Source organism: Tachypleus tridentatus, unplaced genomic scaffold (genome assembly GCF_004210375.1).
Source record: "Tachypleus tridentatus isolate NWPU-2018 unplaced genomic scaffold, ASM421037v1 Hic_cluster_1, whole genome shotgun sequence".
Taxonomy (NCBI): domain Eukaryota; kingdom Metazoa; phylum Arthropoda; class Merostomata; order Xiphosura; family Limulidae; genus Tachypleus; species Tachypleus tridentatus.
The window spans coordinates 32383762-32403756 of NW_027467777.1; the positions used below are offsets into that span (position 1 = coordinate 32383762).

General features: G+C 33.7%; 1 pseudogene across 1 annotated transcript in view; it reads left to right on the forward strand.

The window, feature by feature from the left end:
- Positions 1 to 19995, forward strand: part of LOC143241752 (putative 3',5'-cyclic phosphodiesterase pde-5) — a 55248-nt pseudogene that overhangs the window by 23150 nt on the left and 12103 nt on the right. The window contains exons 2-6 of the transcript XR_013022266.1: positions 524 to 639; positions 2151 to 2219; positions 8703 to 8816; positions 9395 to 9534; positions 11547 to 11633. The product of XR_013022266.1 is annotated as a putative 3',5'-cyclic phosphodiesterase pde-5 (transcript). The remainder of the gene's footprint in view (positions 1 to 523; positions 640 to 2150; positions 2220 to 8702; positions 8817 to 9394; positions 9535 to 11546; positions 11634 to 19995) is intronic.

A 19995-nucleotide genomic window follows, 5' to 3' on the forward strand; every position in this document is an offset into this window, starting at 1 on the left:
TATTGTTGTTATTAAGTATTCTGGTTGTACTACTGTTGTTGTTGAAGGTATTATTCTAGGTTGTACTATTATTTGTTAGTGATATTATTCTGGTTGTATTACTGTTACATTTGTTGTTAGTATTATTCTGGTTGTACTATTGTTGTTAGTAGTATTTTCTGGTTGCACTACTATTGTTGTTGTTAGTATTGTTACTGGTTGTAGCATTGTTGTTTTTTAGAAGGTTGAAAGGTTGTTTAGTTGTTTTTATCTACCATCTATTGTAAGTATGGAATATTTTTTTAATATATTATGGGTATATTACTGTAGATGACACTAGAATGTTATTAGTTATATTAGTATATCCACCTACCAAGTAATAATATTCTGGTTATATAATAGTATGTATGGTTTAAACATCATGGGTTCTCTTTAAAGTTTGAGTATTATTTGTTGTGTACAAAAATTATTGGTTCGACTTTAATAAAATTATGTGATATCTATTTGATGTTGTGTTGTAATGGTCTTCCCAACTGTTCATTAGATAACCATCTGTATGTTCAGGTTTCTATTAGTTGGGAAGGAATATTCTGGTTGTATTGCTTTGACAGGGCAATCACTGAACATTCCAGATGCATATGATGATGACAGATTCAACAGGTGAGAGAATTTTTTATAATAAATTATTTTTTATCTAGGTTTTTTGTAACCTTCCTTTCTTAGATATCAGTAGTTTATTATCTAGATATAGAGGATTAGCTAACAATGTACTGTTTTATAGAAATATAGGATTAGATAACAATGTGCTATACATAGGTATAGAGGATTAACTAACAATGTGCTGTATAGATATAAAGATTAGCCAACAATGCTTTTTATCAGATATAAAGGATCAGCTGATAATGTTCTTCTTCATAGATATAGAGGATTAGCTAACAACTGCTTTTTAGATATACAAGAATTAGCTAACAATGTGCTGTATAGATATAAAGGATTAGCTGACAATGTGCTTTATAGGTTGCAAGAGGATTAGCCAACAAATGTGCGCTTTATAGATAATAAAGGATTAGATAACAATGTGCCTTATAGGTGCATAGAGGATTAGCCAACAATGATTGCTTTATAGATATATAGTATCAGCTAACAATGTGTACTTTTTACAGAAACACGATTAGACAAACAATGTTGTGCTTTATAGATGCTGGATTAGCTAACAATGTGCTTTATAGAAATATATAGGATTAGCTAACAAAGCTGCTATTATAGATATACAGGATTAGCTAACAATGTGCTTTATAGATATATAGTGATTAGCGTTAAACGGTGCATTATAGATATATAGGATTAGATAACAATGTGCTTTTAGTAGATATACAAGATTATCTAACAAATGTGCTGTATAAATATAAAAAAATTAGCTGATAGTGTTCTTTCATAGCGAAATAGAGGGATTAGCTAACAATGTGCTTTATAGATATACAAGATTAGCTAACAATGTGCTGTATAGATGTATAGGATTTAGCTAACAATGTGCTTTATAGATATATAGGATTAGCTAACAATGTGCTGCATAGATATATAGGATTAGCTAACAATGTGCTGTATAGATATATAGGATTAGCTAACAATGTGCCTATAAATATAAAAGGAATAGCTAACAATGTGCTTTATAGATATAGAGGATAGCTAACCATGTGCTTCTATAGATATAAAGGATTAGCCAAACAATGTTCTTCATAGATATAGAGCATTAGCCAACAATGTGCTTTATAGATACACAAGATTAGCTAACAATGTGCATGGTAAATATAAAAATTAGCCGATAGTGTTCTTCATAGAAATAGAGGATTAGCCAACAATGTGTTTTTATAGATATACAAGATTTGCTAACAATGTGCTGTATAGATGTATAGGATTAGCTAACAATGTGCTCTATAGATATATAGGATTAGCTAACAATGTGCTGTATAGATATTATATATAGGATTAGCTAACAATGTGCTGTATAGATATATAGGATTAGCTAACAATGTGCTTTATAGATATAGAGGATTATCTAACAATGTAACGTGTTAATTATAAATATCAAAGACACCAGTATAGTAATTCATATTTTCAGTTGTGTTAACTACATTATTAATATATAAATGATCCTTAACGTTTCTGAACAGGACAGTGGATCAGCAGACAGGTTACAGAACAAGGAACTTACTATGTATGCCAATCTTCATCAGAAACAAGTAAGGTTGTTGTTATGTGTCCATCAGAAACAAGTAAGGCTGTTGTGTGTGTCATCATCTGCAATAAGTTTGTGTATAGTTTAGACCTTGTTTACAGTGAGGTACATGTGACTTTTAGACCTTGTTTACAGTGAGGTAGATGTGACATTTAGACCTTGTTTACAGTGAGGTACATGTGACATTTAGACCTTGTTTACAGTGAGGTACATGTGACATTTACACCTGGTTTACAGTGAGGTAGATGTGACATTTAGACCTTGTCGACACAGAGGTAGATGTGACATTTAGACCCATCTACAGTGAGGTAGATGTGACATTTGGACCTTGTCTCACAGTGAGGTAGATGCGACATTTAGACCTTGTTTACAGTGTAGTAGATGTGACATTTAGACCTTGTTTACAGTGAGGTAGATGTGACATTTAGACCTTGTCTACAGTGAGGTAGATGTGACATTTGGACCTTGTCTACAGTGAGGTAGATGTGACATTTAGACCTTGTCTACAGTGTGGTAGATGTGACATTTAGACCTTCTCTACAGTGAGGTAGATGTGACATTTAGACCTTGTCTACAGTGAGGTAGATGACATTTAGACCTTGTTTACAGTGAGGTAGATGTGACATTTAGACCTTGTCTACAGTGAGGTAGATGTGACATTTAGACCCATCTACAGTGAGGTAGATGTGACATTTGGACCTTGTCTCACAGTGAGGTAGATGTGACATTTAGACCTTGTCTACAGTGTGGTAGATGTGACATTTAGACCTGGTTTACAGTGAGGTAGATGTGACATTTACACCTTGTCTACATTGAGGTAGATGTGACATTTAGACCTTATCTACAGTGAGGTAGATGACATTTAGACCTTGTCTACAGTGAGGTAGATGTGACATTGTAGACCTTGTCTACAGTGAGATAGATTTGACATTTAGACCTTGTTTAAAGTGAGGTAGATGTGACATTTAGACCTTATCTACAGTGTGGTAGATGTGACATTTAGACCTTGTTTACAGTGAGGTAGATGTGACATTTAGACCTTGTTTACAGTGAGGTAGATGTGACATTTACACCTTGTCTACATTGAGGTAGATGACATTTAGACCTTGTTTACAGTGAGGTAGATGACATTTAGATCTTATCTACAGTGAGGTAGATGTGACATTTTAGACCTTGTCCACAGTGAGGTAGATGTGACATTTGGACCTTGTCTACAGTGAGGTAGATGTGACATTTAGACCCTGTCTACAGTGAGGTAGATGTGACATTTAGACCTTGTCTACAGTGAGGTAGATGTGACATTTAGACCTTGTCTACAGTGAGGTAGATGTGACATTTAGACCTTGTCTACAGTGAGGTAGATGTGACATTTAGACCTTGTCCACAGTGAGGTAGATGTGACATTTAGACCTTGTTTACAGTGAGGTAGATGTGACATTTAGACCTTGTTTACAGTGAGGTAGATGTGACATTTAGACCTTGTCTACAGTGAGGTAGATGTGACATTTAGACCTTATCTACAGTGAGGTAGATGTGACATTAGGACCTTGTCTACAGTGAGGTAGATGCGACATTTAGACCTTGTTTACAGTGTAGTAGATGTGACATTTAGACCTTGTTTACAGTGAGGTAGATGTGACATTTAGACCTTGTCTACAGTGAGGTAGATGTGACATTTAGACCTTGTCTACAGTGTGGTAGATGTGACATTTAGACCTGGTTTACAGTGAGGTAGATGTGACATTTACACCTTGTCTACATTGAGGTAGATGTGACATTTAGACCTTATCTACAGTGAGGTAGATGTGACATTTAGACCTTGTCTACAGTGAGGTAGATGTGACATTTAGACCTTGTCTACAGTGAGGTAGATGTGACATTTAGACCTTGTTTACAGTGTAGTAGATGTGACATTTACACCTTGTCTACATTGAGGTAGATGTGACATTTAGACCTTGTCTACAGTGAGGTAGATGTGACATTTAGACCTTGTCTACAGTGAGATAGATGTGACATTTAGACCTTGTTTAAAGTGAGGTAGATGTGACATTTAGACCTTGTCTACAGTGAGGTAGATGTGACATTAAGACCTTGTTTACAGTGAGGTAGATGTGACATTTAGACCTTGTCCACAGTGAGGTAGATGTGACATTTACACCATTCTACAGTGAGGTAGATGTGACATTTAGACCTTGTCTACAGTGAGGTAGATGTGACATTTAGACCTTGTCTACAGTGAGGTAGATGTGACATTTAGACGTTGTCTACAGTGAGGTAGATGACATTTAGACCTTGTTTACAGTGAGGTAGATGTGACATTTAGACCTTATCTACAGTGAGGTAGATGACATTTATACCTTGTTTACAGTGAGGTACATGTGACATTTAGACCTTGTTTACAGTGAGGTAGATGTGACATTTAGACCTTGTTTACAGTGAGGTAGATGTGACATTTAGACCTTGTCCACAGTGAGGTAGATGTGACATTTAGACCTTGTTTACAGTGAGGTAGGTGTGACATTTAGACCTTGTCCACAGTGAGGTAGATGTGACATTTAGACCTTGTCTACAGTGAGGTAGATGTGACATTTAGATTTTGTCTACAGTGAGATAGATGTGACATTTAGACCTTGTTTAAAGTGAGGTAGATGTGACATTTAGACCTTATCTACAGTGAGGTAGATGTGACATTTAGACCTTGTTTACAGTGAGGTAGATGTGACATTTAGACCTTGTCTACAGTGAGGTAGATGTGACATTTAGACCTTGTTTACAGTGAGGTAGGTGTGACATTTAGACCTTGTCCACAGTGAGGTAGATGTGACATTTAGACCTTGTCTACAGTGAGGTAGATGTGACATTTAGATTTTGTCTACAGTGAGATAGATGTGACATTTAGACCTTGTTTAAAGTGAGGTAGATGTGACATTTAGACCTTATCTACAGTGAGGTAGATGTGACATTTAGACCTTGTTTACAGTGAGGTAGATGTGACATTTAGACCTTGTCTACAGTGAGGTAGATGTGACATTTACACCTTGTCTACATTGGAGGTAGATGTGACATTTAGACCTTGTCTACAGTGAGGTAGATGTGACATTTAGACCTTGTCTACAGTGAGATAGATGTGACATTTAGACCTTGTTTAAAGTGAGGTAGATGTGACATTTAGACCTTATCTATAGTGAGGTAGATGTGACATTTAGACCTTATCTACAGTGAGGTAGATGTGACATTTAGACCTTGTTTACAGTGAGGTAGATGTGACATTTAGACCTTGTCTACAGTGAGGTAGATGTGACATTTAGACCTTGTCTACAGTGAGGTAGATGTGACATTTAGACCTTGTCTACAGTGAGGTAGATGTGACATTTAGACCTTGTTTACAGTGAGGTAGATGTGACATTTAGACCTTCTCTACAGTGAGGTAGATGTGACATTTAGACCTTGTCCACAGTGAGGTAGATGTGACATTTCTACCTTGTCTACAGTGAGGTAGATGTGACATTTAGACCTTGTCTACAGTGAGGTAGATGTGACATTTAGACCTTGTCTACAGTGAGGTAGATGTGACATTTAGACCTTGTCTACAGTGAGGTAGATGTGACATTTAGACCTTGTCTACAGTGTGGTAGATGTGACATTTAGACCCTGGTTTACAGTGAGGTAGATGTGACATTTACACCTTGTCTACATTGAGGTAGATGTGACATTTAGACCTTATCTACAGTGAGGTAGATGTGACATTTAGACCTTGTCTACAGTGAGGTAGATGTGACATTTAGACCTTGTCTACAGTGAGGTAGATGTGACATTTAGACCTTGTTTACAGTGTAGTAGATGTGACATTTACACCTTGTCTACATTGAGGTAGATGTGACATTTAGACCTTGTCTACAGTGAGGTAGATGTGACATTTAGACCTTGTCTACAGTGAGATAGATGTGACATTTAGACCTTGTTTAAAGTGAGGTAGATGACATTTAGACCTTATCTACAGTGAGGTAGATGTGACATTAAGACCTTGTTTACAGTGAGGTAGATGTGACATTTAGACCTTGTCCACAGTGAGGTAGATGTGACATTTACACCTTATCTACAGTGAGGTAGATGTGACATTTAGACCTTGTCTACAGTGAGGTAGATGTGACATTTAGACCTTGTCTACAGTGAGGTAGATGTGACATTTAGACGTTGTCTACAGTGAGGTAGATGTGACATTTAGACCTTGTTTACAGTGAGGTAGATGTGACATTTAGACCTTATCTACAGTGAGGTAGATGTGACATTTATACCTTGTTTACAGTGAGGTACATGTGACATTTAGACCTTGTTTACAGTGAGGTAGATGTGACATTTAGACCTTGTTTACAGTGAGGTAGATGTGACATTTAGACCTTGTCCACAGTGAGGTAGATGTGACATTTAGACCTTGTTTACAGTGAGGTAGTGTGACATTTAGACCTTGTCCACAGTGAGGTAGATGTGACATTTAGACCTTGTCTACAGTGAGGTAGATGTGACATTTAGATTTTGTCTACAGTGAGATAGATGTGACATTTAGACCTTGTTTAAAGTGAGGTAGATGTGACATTTAGACCTTATCTACAGTGAGGTAGATGTGACATTTAGACCTTGTTTACAGTGAGGTAGATGTGACATTTAGACCTTGTCTACAGTGAGGTAGATGTGACATTTAGACCTTGTTTACAGTGAGGTAGGTGTGACATTTAGACCTTGTCCACAGTGAGGTAGATGTGACATTTAGACCTTGTCTACAGTGAGGTAGATGTGACATTTAGATTTTGTCTACAGTGAGATAGATGTGACATTTAGACCTTGTTTAAAGTGAGGTAGATGTGACATTTAGACCTTATTTACAGTGAGGTAGATGTGACATTTAGACCTTGTTTACAGTGAGGTAGATGTGACATTTAGACCTTGTCTACAGTGAGGTAGATGTGACATTTACACCTTGTCTACTTGAGGTAGATGTGACATTTAGACCTTGTCTACAGTGAGGTAGATGTGACATTTAGACCTTGTCTACAGTGAGATAGATGTGACATTTAGACCTTGTTTAAAGTGAGGTAGATGTGACATTTAGACCTTATCTACAGTGAGGTAGATGTGACATTTAGACCTTGTCTACAGTGAGGTAGATGTGACATTTAGACCTTGTTTACAGTGAGGTAGATGTGACATTTAGACCTTGTCTACAGTGAGGTAGATGTGACATTTAGACCTTGTCTACAGTGAGGTAGATGTGACATTTAGACCTTGTCTACAGTGAGGTAGATGTGACATTTAGACCTTGTTTACAGTGAGGTAGATGTGACATTTAGACCTTTCTACAGTGAGGTAGATGTGACATTTAGACCTTGTCCACAGTGAGGTAGATGTGACATTTCTACCTTGTCTACAGTGAGGTAGATGTGACATTTAGACCTTGTCTACAGTGAGGTAGATGTGACATTTAGACCTTGTCTACAGTGAGGTAGATGTGACATTTAGACCTTGTCTACAGTGAGGTAGATGTGACATTTAGATTTTGTCTACAGTGAGATAGATGTGACATTTAGACCTTGTTTAAAGTGAGGTAGATGTGACATTTAGACCTTATCTACAGTGAGGTAGATGTGACATTTAGACCTTGTTTACAGTGAGGTAGATGTGACATTTAGACCTTGTCTACAGTGAGGTAGATGTGACATTTACACCTTGTCTACATTGAGGTAGATGTGACATTTAGACCTTGTCTACAGTGAGGTAGATGTGACATTTTAGACCTTGTCTACAGTGAGATAGATGTGACATTTAGACCTTGTTTAAAGTGAGGTAGATGTGACATTTAGACCTTATCTACAGTGAGGTAGATGTGACATTTAGACCTTGTCTACAGTGAGGTAGATGTGACATTTAGACCTTGTCTACAGTGAGGTAGATGTGACATTTAGACCTTGTCTACAGTGAGGTAGATGTGACATTTAGACCTTGTCTACAGTGAGGTAGATGTGACATTTAGACCTTGTCTACAGTGAGGTAGATGTGACATTTAGACCTTGTTTACAGTGAGGTAGATGTGACATTTAGACCTTCTCTACAGTGAGGTAGATGTGACATTTAGACCTTGTCCACAGTGAGGTAGATGTGACATTTAGACCTTGTTCTACAGTGAGGTAGATGTGACATTTAGACCTTGTCTACAGTGAGGTAGATGTGACATTTAGACCTTGTCCACAGTGAGGTAGATGTGACATTTAGACCTTGTCTACAGTGAGGTAGATGTGACATTTAGACCTTGTCTACAGTGAGGTAGATGTGACATTTAGACCTTGTTTACAGTGAGGTAGATGTGACATTTAGACCTTGTCTACAGTGAGGTAGATGTGACATTTAGACCTTGTCTACAGTGAGGTAGATGTGACATTTAGACCTTTATTAAAGTGAGCCCAGATGAACAGGTTTCTTTTCTACGTTATTTCAGTGTCATCGGAGTTGTCCAGATGGTCAACAAGGAAAGTGGACCTTTCAGTAAAGCTGACGAGGAAGCGTTTGCCACTTTGCTACTTACTGTGGACTAGCTCTTCATCATGCCAAGGTAGGCTTAGAAAATACAGGGTCGTTATACAAGCATAAGATATCTATGCTTGTGGTTAGAGGGCGCTCGAGTCGCAATCTGTGGGTCGCGAGTTTGAATCCCGTCACCAAACCTCTCCGATCTTTTCGACTGAGTAAGCGTTGTTATGATGTGTTGAATCCCATATTTCGCATTGGTAAGATGTGAGCAAAGTGTTAGGCATTGGGTACCTTATAGAAGTAGCAGTCAAATTCTCTGTGTGAATGGTAGGTGGTTAATTTTGACGAACCAGTTCCAAAATGTGTGACACCAGAAATTATTCTTTGATAACTTGTGGGTGTGTTATAAGAGTAATAATCCTTTTCTTAGCATGGATAGCGGTGTGGTAGAGTGCTCTTAGTGGTTTCTTTCCATCTGCCATAATACAGTATAAGAAGCGTACACTTTTGAATACACTAGTAACTGATATATATATAATAAAGTAGAGACATTTTGTGTTTGAAGGTACTGGTTTTAGAGACATTTTGTGTTTCAAGGTAATGGTTTAGAGACATTTTGTGTTTAAATGGTTAAACATTTGATTGCATTTTGTTTTACAGTTGTACGATAAAATTCGTCGTTCCGAACAGAAATACAAGGTGGCGCTAGAAGTTCTATCGTACCATAGCACGTGCACGGAAACGGAAGTGAACGAGATTAAACATTCACCGCCTTTACCGAGCGCGCAGTCGTTGGCGGAGTAAGTTTACTTACATTTGTATCTTTTTATAAGTTTCGTGTCTCTTTTTCCGACGTCGTCTGTAATGTAGTAATAAAGACAAACGAATGTGTTTAAACATATAAACAACGTTCTATAACGGATAAGTTGTTTTTAAAGATAGGAAACACGGTATTTATGAGTGTCGTATAAGTGTTTGTTTGTTTTATTGTGTGTTTTTTGCGGGACAACTCCGTACACACATCAGTTCTAACACTGGGTGAGTTTTCCAAACTATTTGTTATAAAATTTGCGATCATTGGAAGTTTAAACCTTTTCTCGTGTAATTGTTACTCCAAACTGATTGGACGATATATTACGTATCATCAAATATTGCACACTGATTGGACGATATATTACGTATCATCAAATACTGCACACTGATTGGACAATATATTACGTAGCATCAAATACTGCACACTGATTGGACGATATATTACGTATCATCAATACTGCACACTGATTGGACGATATCTTACGTAGCATCAAATACTGCACACTGATTGGACTATATATTACGAAAAATCAAATATCGCACAGTGATTGGACTGTTTATTATGTAGAATCAACCACCGCAGAGTTATGGACAATTTGCATTCCAGGACGGCTGGATACTTTTACCAAAATAAAGCAGTAAACAACGTTTCGACCATTTTAGCTAACCTGACGATGACCTAAAATACGCTAATACCCACACCATATGTCCTGAAATACGTTTATACTTGAAATGGGTTTCTCGTCATCACGTAGTGGACTATTTATTACATAGATTCATATATTGCACAGTGATTGGACTGCTCATTACAAAGATTCAAATAACGCACAGTCATTGGACTGATTATTACGTAACATCAAATACCGCACGGTGATTGGACTATTTATTACATAGATTCATATATTGCACAGTGATTGGACTGCTCATTACAAAGATTCAAATAACGCACAGTCATTGGACTGATTATTACGTAACATCAAATACCGCACGGTGATTGGACTATTTATTACATAGATTCATATATTGCACAGTGATTGGACTGCTCATTACAAAGATTCAAATAACGCACAGTCATTGGACTGATTATTACAAAGGTTGAAGTAACACACGATAATCGGACTACTTATTACGTAGCATCAAATACCGCACGGTGATTGGACTATTTATTATGGAGGCTCAAATACTGCACACTGATTGGGCTATTTCTTACGAATATTCAAATATCGCACAGTGATTGGAACATCCTTCTTGACCAAACAGAGATTCGTGGGTTCGAATCCCCGTCACACCAAACACGCTCGACCTTTTAGCCGTGGGGGCGATATATTGTTAGGGTCAATCCCGCTATTCGTTGGTAAAAGAGTAGCCCAAGAGTTGGCGGTGGGTGGTGACGACAAGTTGCCTTCCCTCTAGTCTTACACTGCAAAGTAAGGGACGGATAGCGCAGATAGTCCTCGAGTAGCTTTGCGCGAAATTCAAAAAAGAAATCAAACAAAGGTAAAATGTACAGCTACTGTCCAGTTCAGAATGACACTTGTAGCGAGTCGTGAATCAGTGAATGAGATAAATCGTGTTGTGTAATATTACATCATCACTGTGTTCATACTATTATAATTAATACGTTTATTTACTTATATGTTTAATCTCTTAAGATTACGTTTACTCTATTTTATTCTGAACTGACTGGTCAGTTTATGAAACTTATTACTTACACGCAAACTGTTTTACAGGACAGGCTAATTCGAAATTTAAAGTCTGTAAACAGTTTATCTACCGGTACCATTTTATTTTATCTTTCAAGCAACACATAAGACAATACAAATGTGACCGACTTAAACACATGTCACAACTGGGACACTTGTGACCGTCTTAAAGACATATTCTAGTTTTAAACAACTATTACCCATGTGATTATCTATCTAAATCTCTAGTTTATAGATGGCTAATACACGATATTAAGTAAATAATTTCTAACATCTCTCATTCATTCTTTGGACAGATTCAACTTTTCTCCATTCTCTCTGGACTCTGAACAGAAAGTGTCAGCAGCTATATACATGTTCATTGACCTGTTTGGTCTTAACAAGTGAGTCATGTGTCTTATCAATGTGAAGTTAAGTAATGATTCTGTAAGGTGTACGTCAGGGTTAGTTGGAAACATTTATATATACAACATTAAAGTTTGATAACACTACTGATAACGACATTACCAGTTTAATGTTTGATATATTATTTTCTGTTCATAATAGATAATATAAAATGTTTAAAGTTTGATGACATTACTGATAACGACATTACCAGTTTAAAGTTTGATTACATTACTCATAACGACATTACCAGTTTAAAGTTTGATTACATTACTGATAACGACATTACCAGTATAAAGTTTGATTATATTACTGATAACGACATTACCAGTTTAAAGTTTGATTATATTACTGATAACGACATTACCAGTTTAATGTTTGATTACATTACTGATAACGACATTACCAGTTTAAAGTTTGATTATATTACTAATAACGACATTACCAGTTTAAAGTTTGATTACATTACTGATAACGACATTACCAGTTTAAAGTTTGATTACATTACTGATAACGACATTACCAGTTTAAAGTTTGATTACATTACTGATAACGACATTACCAGTTTAAAGTTTGATTACATTACTGATAACGACATTACCAGTTTAAAGTTTGATTACATTACTGATAACGACATTACCAGTTTAAAGTTTGATTACATTACTGATAACGACATTACCAGTCTAAAGTTTGATTATATTACTGATAACGACATTACCAGTTTAAAGTTTGATTACACTACTGATAACGACATTACCAGTTTAAAGTTTGATTACATTACTGATAACGACATTACCAGTTTAAAGTTTGATTACATTACTGATAACGACATTACCAGTTTAAAGTTTGATTATATTACTGATAACGACATTACCAGTTTAAAGTTTGATTACATTACTGATAACGACATTACCAGTTTAAAGTTTGATAACATTACTGATAACGACATTACCAGTTTAAAGTTTGATTAAATTACTGATAACGACATTACCAGTTTAAAGTTTGATTACACTACTGATAACGACATTACCAGTTTAAAGTTTGATTACATTACTGATGACGACATTACCAGTCTAAAGTTTGATTATATTACTGATAACGACATTACCAGTCTAAAGTTTGATTACATTACTCATAACGACATTACCAGTCTAAAGTTTGATTACATTACTCATAACGACATTACCAGTCTAAAGTTTGATTATATTACTGATAACGACATTACCAGTTTAAAGTTTGATTACACTACTGATAACGACATTACCAGTTTAAAGTTTGATTACATTACTGATAACGACATTACGAATTTAAAGTTTGATTACATTACTGATAACGACCTTACGAATTTAAAGTTTGATTACACTACTGATAACGACATTACCAGTTTAAAGTTTGATTACACTACTGATAACGACATTACCAGTTTAAAGTTTTATTACATTACTGATAACGACATTACCAGTTTAAAGTTTCATTACATTACTGATAACGACATTACTAGTTTAATGTTTGATTACATTACTGATAACGACATTACTAGTTTAAAGTTTGATTACATCACTGATAACGACATTACCAGTCTAAAGTTTGATTATATTACTGATAACGACATTACTAGTTTAAAGTTTGATTACATCACTGATAACGACATTACCAGTCTAAAGTTTGATTACACTACTGATAACGACATTACCAGTTTAAAGTTTGATTATATTACTGATAACGACATTACCAGTTTAAAGTTTGATTACATTACTGATAACGACATTACCAGTTTAAAGTTTGATTACACTACTGATAACGACATTACCAGTTTAAAGTTTCATTACACTACTGATAACGACATTACCAGTTTAATGTTTGATTACATTACTGATAACGACATTACGAATTTAAAGTTTGATTACATTACTGATAACGACCTTACGAATTTAAAGTTTGATTACATTACTGATAACGACCTTACGAAGTTTAAAGTTTGATTACACTACTGATAACGACATTACCAGTTTAATGTTTGATTACACTACTGATAACGACATTACCAGTTTAAAGTTTCATTACACTACTGATAACGACATTACCAGTTTAAAGTTTGATTACATTACTGATAACGACATTACCAGTTTAAAGTTTGATTACATTACTGATAACGACATTACCAGTTTAAAGTTTCATTACACTACTGATAACGACATTACCAGTCTAAAGTTTGATTACATTACTGATAACGACATTACCAGTTTAAAGTTTGATTATATTACTGATAACGACATTACCAGTTTAAAGTTTGATTATATTACTGATAACGACATTACCAGTTTAAAGTTTGATTACATTACTGATAACGACATTACCAGTTTAAAGTTTCATTACACTACTGATAACGACATTACCAGTTTAAAGTTTGATTACACTACTGATAACGACATTACCAGTTTAAAGTCTGATTACACTACTGATAACGACATTACCAGTTTAAAGTTTGATTACATTACTGATAACGACATTACCAGTTTAAAGTTTGATTACACTACTGATAACGACATTACCAGTTTAAAGTTTGATTATATTACTGATAACGACATTACCAGTTTAAAGTTTGATTATATTACTGATAACGACATTACCAGTTTAAAGTTTCATTACACTACTGATAACGACATTACCAGTTTAAAGTTTGATTATATTACTGATAACGACATTACCAGTTTAAAGTTTGATTATATTACTGATAACGACATTACCAGTTTAAAGTTTCATTACACTACTGATAACGACATTACCAGTTTAAAGTTTGATTATATTACTGATAACGACATTACCAGTTTAAAGTTTGATTACATTACTGATAACGACATTACCAGTTTAAAGTTTCATTACACTACTGATAACGACATTACCAGTTTAAAGTTTGATTATATTACTGATAACGACATTACCAGTTTAAAGTTTCATTACACTACTGATAACGACATTACCAGTTTAAAGTTTCATTACACTACTGATAACGACATTACCAGTTTAAAGTTTCATTACACTACTGATAACGACATTACCAGTTTAATGTTTGATTACACTACTGATAACGACATTACCAGTTTAAAGTTTGATTACATTACTGATAACGACATTACCAGTTTAAAGTTTGATTACATTACTGATAACGACATTACCAGTTTAAAGTTTGATTACACTACTGATAACGACATTACCAGTTTAAAGTTTGATTACATTACTGATAACGACATTACCAGTTTAAAGTTTGATTACATTACTGATAACGACATTACCAGTTTAAAGTTTGATTACATTACTGATAACGACATTACCAGTTTAAAGTTTGATTACATTACTGATAACGACATTACCAGTCTAAAGTTTGATTATATTACTGATAACGACATTACCAGTTTAATGTTTGATTACATTACTGATAACGACATTACCAGTTTAAAGTTTGATTATATTACTAATAACGACATTACCAGTTTAAAGTTTGATTACATTACTGATAACGACATTACCAGTTTAAAGTTTGATTACATTACTGATAACGACATTACCAGTCTAAAGTTTGATCACATCACTGATAACGACATTACCAGTTTAAAGTTTGATTATATTACTGATAACGACATTACCAGTTTAAAGTTTGATTACATTACTGATAACGACATTACCAGTTTAAAGTTTGATTACACTACTGATAACGACATTACCAGTTTAAAGTTTGATTACATTACTGATAACGACATTACCAGTTTAAAGTTTGATTACATTACTGATAACGACATTACCAGTTTAAAGTTTGATTATATTACTGATAACGACATTACCAGTTTAAAGTTTGATTACATTACTGATAACGACATTACCAGTTTAAAGTTTGATTACACTACTGATAACGACATTACCAGTTTAAAGTTTGATTAAATTACTGATAACGACATTACCAGTTTAAAGTTTGATTACACTACTGATAACGACATTACCAGTTTAAAGTTTGATTACATTACTGATAACGACATTACCAGTCTAAAGTTTGATTATATTACTGATAACGACATTACCAGTCTAAAGTTTGATTACATTACTCATAACGACATTACCAGTCTAAAGTTTGATTACATTACTCATAACGACATTACCAGTTTAAAGTTTGATTATATTACTGATAACGACATTACCAGTTTAATGTTTGATTACATTACTGATAACGACATTACCAGTTTAAAGTTTGATTACACTACTGATAACGACATTACCAGTCTAAAGTTTCATTACATTACTGATAACGACATTACCAGTTTAAAGTTTGATTACATTACTGATAACGACATTACCAGTCTAAAGTTTGATTACACTACTGATAACGACATTACCAGTCTAAAGTTTGATTATATTACTGATAACGACATTACCAGTTTAAAGTTTGATTACACTACTGATAACGACATTACCAGTTTAAAGTTTGATTACATTACTGATAACGACATTACCAGTCTAAAGTTTGATTACATTACTGATAACGACATTACCAGTTTAAAGTTTGATAACACTACTGATAACGACATTACCAGTTTAAAGTTTGATTAAATTACTGATAACGACATTACCAGTTTAAAGTTTGATTATATTACTGATAACGACATTACCAGTTTAATGTTTGATTACATTACTGATAACGACATTACCAGTTTAAAGTTTGATTATATTACTAATAACGACATTACCAGTTTAAAGTTTGATTACATTACTGATAACGACATTACCAGTTTAAAGTTTGATTACATTACTGATAACGACATTACCAGTCTAAAGTTTGATCACATCACTGATAACGACATTACCAGTTTAAAGTTTGATTATATTACTGATAACGACATTACCAGTTTAAAGTTTGATTACATTACTGATAACGACATTACCAGTTTAAAGATTACACTACTGATAACGACATTACCAGTTTAAAGTTTGATTACATTACTGATAACGACATTACCAGTTTAAAGTTTGATTACATTACTGATAACGACATTACCAGTTTAAAGTTTGATTACATTACTGATAACGACATTACCAGTTTAAAGTTTGATTACATTACTGATAACGACATTACCAGTTTAAAGTTTGATTACATTACTGATAACGACATTACCAGTTTAAAGTTTGATTAAATTACTGATAACGACATTACCAGTTTAAAGTTTGATTACACTACTGATAACGACATTACCAGTTTAAAGTTTGATTACATTACTGATAACGACATTACCAGTTTAAAGTTTGATTATATTACTGATAACGACATTACCAGTTTAAAGTTTGATTACATTACTCATAACGACATTACCAGTCTAAAGTTTGATTACATTACTCATAACGACATTACCAGTTTAAAGTTTGATTATATTACTGATAACGACATTACCAGTTTAATGTTTGATTACATTACTGATAACGACATTACCAGTTTAAAGTTTGATTACACTACTGATAACGACATTACCAGTCTAAAGTTTCATTACATTACTGATAACGACATTACCAGTTTAAAGTTTGATTACATTACTGATAACGACATTACCAGTCTAAAGTTTGATTACACTACTGATAACGACATTACCAGTCTAAAGTTTGATTATATTACTGATAACGACATTACCAGTTTAAAGTTTGATTACACTACTGATAACGACATTACCAGTTTAAAGTTTGATTACATTACTGATAACGACATTACCAGTCTAAAGTTTGATAACACTACTGATAACGACATTACCAGTTTAAAGTTTGATTAAATTACTGATAACGACATTACCAGTTTAAAGTTTGATTACACTACTGATAACGACATTACCAGTTTAAAGTTTGATTACATTACTGATAACGACATTACCAGTTTAAAGTTTGATTATATTACTGATAACGACATTACCAGTTTAAAGTTTGATTACATTACTGATAACGACATTACCAGTTTAAAGTTTGATTACACTACTGATAACGACATTACCAGTTTAAAGTTTGATTACATTACTGATAACGACATTACCAGTTTAAAGTTTGATTACATTACTGATAACGACATTACCAGTTTAAAGTTTGATTATATTACTGATAACGACATTACCAGTTTAAAGTTTGATTACATTACTGATAACGACATTACCAGTTTAAAGTTTGATAACACTACTGATAACGACATTACCAGTTTAAAGTTTGATTAAATTACTGATAACGACATTACCAGTTTAAAGTTTGATTACATTACTGATAACGACATTACCAGTCTAAAGTTTGATCACATCACTGATAACGACATTACCAGTTTAAAGTTTGATTACATTACTCATAACGACATTACCAGTCTAAAGTTTGATTACATTACTCATAACGACATTACCAGTTTAAAGTTTGATTATATTACTGATAACGACATTACCAGTTTAATGTTTGATTACATTACTGATAACGACATTACCAGTTTAAAGTTTGATTACACTACTGATAACGACATTACCAGTTTAAAGTTTGATTACATTACTGATAACGACATTACCAGTCTAAAGTTTGATTATATTACTGATAACGACATTACCAGTTTAAAGTTTGATTACACTACTGATAACGACATTACCAGTTTAAAGTTTGATTACATTACTGATAACGACATTACCAGTCTAAAGTTTGATTACATTACTGATAACGACATTACCAGTTTAAAGTTTGATAACACTACTGATAACGACATTACCAGTTTAAAGTTTGATTAAATTACTGATAACGACATTACCAGTTTAAAGTTTGATTACACTACTGATAACGACATTACCAGTTTAAAGTTTGATTACATTACTGATAACGACATTACCAGTCTAAAGTTTGATTACATTACTGATAACGACATTACCAGTTTAAAGTTTGATTACATTACTGATAACGACATTACCAGTCTAAAGTTTGATTATATTACTGATAACGACATTACCAGTCTAAAGTTTGATTACATTACTCATAACGACATTACCAGTTTAAAGTTTGATTACATTACTGATAACGACATTACCAGTTTAAAGTTTGATTATATTACTGATAACGACATTACCAGTTTAATGTTTGATTACATTACTGATAACGACATTACCAGTTTAAAGTTTGATTACACTACTGATAACGACATTACCAGTCTAAAGTTTCATTGCATTACTGATAACGACATTACCAGTTTAAAGTTTGATTACATTACTGATAACGACATTACCAGTCTAAAGTTTGATTACACTACTGATAACGACATTACCAGTCTAAAGTATGATTATATTACTGATAACGACATTACCAGTTTAAAGTTTGATTACACTACTGATAACGACATTACCAGTTTAAAGTTTGATTACATTACTGATAACGACATTACCAGTCTAAAGTTTGATTACATTACTGATAACGACATTACCAGTCTAAAGTTTGATCACATCACTGATAACGACATTACCAGTTTAAAGTTTGATTATATTACTGATAACGACATTACCAGTTTAAAGTTTGATTACATTACTGATAACGACATTACTAGTTTAATGTTTGATTACATTACTGATAACGACATTACTAGTTTAAAGTTTGATTACATCACTGATAACGACATTACCAGTCTGAAGTTTGATTACACTACTGATAACGACATTACCAGTTTAAAGTTTGATTACATTACTGATAACGACATTACCAGTTTAAAGTTTGATTACATTACTGATAACGACATTACCAGTTTAAAGTTTGATTACATTACTGATAACGACATTACCAGTTTAAAGTTTGATTACATTACTGATAACGACATTACCAGTTTAATGTTTTATATATTATTTTCTGTTAATAATAGATAATGTTTAATGTTTCACCATGTGTTAAAAAAGTAATTTTGCTGAGGTTTGAATCACTATTGTTATAAACCCTTAGTTTTACTATGGAACTTGTAAGTAAGTGTGTAATTTATTCCTGGTGAGGGGTGTTATAAACGGTATTTTTCAACTGAAACTCGTGCCGTGTATGTGAAGAGCTAGTTATGTGAAAACCTCTTGATGTTCGTGAACTGTAAATGTAGCCTTTGGTATTTACTGAGGGTTTGTTGCTCCTGTCACGTTACGGCTTTTATGTTGCTATGTGTGAATGCTGTAAGAAGTATAGGGCGATTCTTTATTAGGAATAAGTATAGGGCGTTACTTTATTAGTAAGAAGTATAGGGCGATTCTTTATTAGTAAAAAGTATAGGGCGTTACTTTATTAGTAAGAAGTATAGGGCGTTACTTTATTAGTAAGAAGTATAGGGCGTTACTTTATTAGTAAGAAGTA